Source organism: Cyprinodon tularosa, unplaced genomic scaffold, assembly GCF_016077235.1.
Source record: "Cyprinodon tularosa strain WSP-4 unplaced genomic scaffold, ASM1607723v1 ctg425, whole genome shotgun sequence".
NCBI lineage: Eukaryota > Metazoa > Chordata > Actinopteri > Cyprinodontiformes > Cyprinodontidae > Cyprinodon > Cyprinodon tularosa.
In genome coordinates, this window is record NW_024039147.1 from 1,019,911 (window position 1) to 1,024,036 (window position 4,126).

The following is a 4,126-nucleotide window of genomic DNA, read 5'->3' on the forward strand; positions in this document are numbered from 1 at the left end:
TAGCCACGAACTGTCATGATCTTGGCACTGGATTTGGCTCATACCTTCTACCTGCTTAGCTCCGCCCATGCCCATTGTCACTCATCAGATCCACCTGTTCCTGTTACTCATTTAGGCTGCCTGTTCCCAGCCATCAGTGCCAGATTATTCGAGCTGTGTATGAAGCGTACCAGTGTGTTTCTGATTACCTATTCTTGACTAGTTTCTGCTTCTGGACTTATCAGTTTTCATTGCCCCTGTTCTGCTCCGTTTGACTGATCTGTCTTTAGACTGTTAACTGGATTCTGCCTGCTTTCGACCTTGGATCTTTCTCCTGACTCTAGCTTGGAAACTCCCTCAGTAACTCATCGGATCTCTGATCGTCTGGCCTGGAAACTTGCTCCTGCTTCGACTCTGCCCTTGGATTATCCCTCCGAATTCTTCTGCTCTTACACATCTGTTGGCTTCTGCTTCTCTCCTGAAACTCTGGGGGTGGCTCCCGCCACATGCTCCCCACTCCCCCACCCCCTGCAAACACACTACTTTGTATTCATATCTATAGTAAGGCTTTCCATCGACTTACATTTATTTTAGTTATTACAGTTAGTGTATGCGTAACCCTAACTATTACTGGTGTAATCCTGATCCTAAACATAACCTAAATTTAATTCAAACCATACTTCTAAATTAAGTTTGTTACATTAAAAATGGGGGTACACCACATTAGGACCAGCTTTTGGTCCCCAGAGGCCTATTGGTCCTAACAAGGTTAGTAAATATATCACAAATACAAGTGTGTGTCACCTAAATTGGTGACATAAACCAGTACATACACACACACAGACATAACTCTAAATGACTGGGTGGGAACATTAACCTACAGCAGTGAGTGGGTTAATCTTCAGCATCAGCACCTGACAACCCTTTAGTAACCAGAAATCAGGAAAAGCGCAAGTTACCAAAGCCAATAACGCCCAAAGCACCTACAGAGACACTACATCAATTTGTTTGACTTAGCACCACACATTTGTCTTTCACTCTGCTTCCCTAAGCGATCATGTGAGCTTTAGTCTCAAGATTTTACAGATTGAAGGATTGTCATTCATCATTTGACACCCACAGGATTGCTGCAGTAATCTACAATATATAGGTGTTCTTAGCTGACACAAATATTCTCCTGTGTACTTAACCAAAAAAATAAAAATCAACAGACTCAAACACTACAACCCCACCCCTCATGCCTCTAACACACACACTGCACACACCCACACATCTCAGAACAGGTGGCCCGGCTTCAGTCAAGAAACAGCAAAGCTGGATGTTGCTTTCTCCTCATTTAGCCCAGAGAAAAGACAAAATGTGCAAATCCTTCTCTCCTTTCCACCTCACTGTGCACATCTGTCTGCTCCTGCAGCAACTGCACACACAGGTTCTCCCCAGCTGCCTGCTATGCTAACCCCTTGCACTATATTTAGGACTCAACAGAGCTACATCACAAACACATTGGGCCACTATGATGCAGAGACAAACAGCAGCACCAAAGAGGTGTGTATTTACCTTGTGTGCTGGCTAGCACAGGAGCATCTTTACTGAGGAGTCGCTCCCTCCTTCTTCCTCCTTGCTGTAATCTCTCTCTTTCCTTCTTCCGTGCTCTGTATGGGTGGGGAATTGTAAAACGGCTGCAGCAGCATCAGCACCAGCAGCTCTGGGTACTGTCTCTCTTTACTCTCTCTCTCTCCTCCTTTTCCTCCGCCCCTCTCCACACACTCTCTTTCCTATCCTCACTTTGCCTTCACTATCTCCCCACACCCAAAGACCCTCCTCTTTAACACCCTTCCTGAATCATCTCTTACAAGCTTTCTCACTCCTCTGTTCACTTTCCCCCCTTTCTCTTTCAAGAATATATAAAAAAGTGCATAAATCAACTTAATCAGTTGCTCCACTGTCACAAAAATCAGTGAATTTAAAGGGCCTCAGCATAAAAAAAATATAATGAAATCTGGACAGTATACAGTGCAATGAAAACGGATTTTCCCCTTACAGAATTCTTCCATTTTTCTTTTTTGACACACCTAAATATCTTAGATAATTAAACACATTTTATATATCTGCAAAGGGTGACTTTGGTAAATAGAAAAGGCAATTTTAAGATGATGGTTTCAGCAACAGCAGCAATACTTTCAATCAACCATTTATACCCTGGCATTACCCTTCAACATCACTTTCAGAGTTTATGACTGTGGGTTATATAACATTTTAAAAACTGAATTTATATTTACTCTTTTAATTTCTGTATGAAAATTTGTTTTTGACATTATATAAAATATAGGAAAGAGGTTACTGAAACCTGTCTTTAAACTGAAGATAAAATATTCTCTGTAATAGATTCACATCATGGACTGCTAAAAAAAGGCATTCCTGAACATGCTAGAATGTATTTAGATGCACAAGCAAGACCTCTTGGAAGCGGAAAATACAATATTTAAATTGCACTGTGCTGGAGGATTCAATGGGGTATAAAAATGCCCAAAACTATAAGGAGCCACACAGGAGAAGAGCTTGATACACAAAAAGTTCGTGTCTCTTTCCACATGACAAATTTTCTCTTTTAAACTTTTCAAGGGAACAATAAACATTCAACCAACACTATGTAATTTTTCAACCTTCATAAGATATTTTCATAACTTTTGTGATTATACGTCAACTTACAACTAGCTAAATGACACCTCTGTCTTCGCCGGAAATGGGTCTGCATCGTTTTCACTAAGCTTTGCACAAAGCAACTTTGATAAGGGTGGCAGTAACCCCGTCACCCCAAAAAAACTACTGCTTTATGGCATGTATCACTTCCCCCTTTCCTGATTTGTCATAAAGAAGGAAGTTGATGCGACCAAATTTCCTTAAGAGACTGTATTTTCGTGCAAATAGTGCAGGGTTGACATTGAAGTAATGCAGCACCTTTCTACTGGGATGCATTTGTTTACTGTGAAATTATCAAATAACATTATATATACCATTATATATACATCAGTCACTGAGGAGTCAGGTGGGGATACGGCAGTGCAGGAATATGGTACACAACATTAAAGTGGAAACACAGACTACAGGCTGATCTAACTTTGATGTACAGTAATGCCCTTTAAGCAAGTCAAAATGAGACTGAGTATAAAGCGTGGCCTCATTCTGCCTGTATGGCTTCGATACAATACCGGGGCATGCTCCTGATGAGGTGGAGCATGGTCTTAGGATCTTCTCCCAGACCTGGACTAAAGCATCGCAAACTCCTGTGCAGTCTGTTGTACCACATCGAGACATGATGTCCCTAATGGCTTCAATCGATTCAGGTCTGGGGAATGGGCGGGCTAGTCCATAGCTTCAGTTTCTTCATCTTGCAGGAACTGCTGACACACTCCAGCCTCATGAGGTCTAGCACTGTCCTGTATCCAGAGGAACCAAGAGCCATCCTCACCACAATATGGTCTCATAAGGGGTTTGAGGATCTCATCTTGGTACCAAATGGCAGTCATGCTACCTCTGGCGAGCACATGGAGGGCTGTCCTCTAAAGAAATGTCACACCACACCCTTACTGACCCATTTGCCAATCCTGGTGTTCCCATTCAAATGCCAAGCATCCTGCATGGTGTTGGGCTGTGAGCACAACCCCCCATCCTCATAGAGTCGGTTTCTAATTGTTTGTGCAGAAGTATGCACATTTGTGGCCTGCTGAAGTTCATTTTGCAGGGCTCTGACAGTGCTCCTCTTGTTCCGCATTTCACAAAGGTGGAGGTAGCAGTCCTGCCGCTGGTTTGTTGCACTCCTACAGCCTCCTCCACATCTCCTGGTGTGCTAGCTTTTCTCCCCGTAGCACCTCCAGCCTCTGGACACTACACTGATACACACAGTAAAACTTCTTGCCAAAGCTCCCATTGATGTGCCATCATGGATGAGCTGTACTACCAATTGTGTGGGTTATAGAATCCGTCTCATGTTACCACGTGTAGAAGCACCACCAACATTCAAAAGGGACAAAAACATCAGCTAAAAAGCATAGGTACTTAGAAGTGGTCTGTAATCCCCACATGAAGAACCAACAATTTCCACCTTTTGTCAATTCTATTTCCACAACATATGAAATTGATTGTCAAT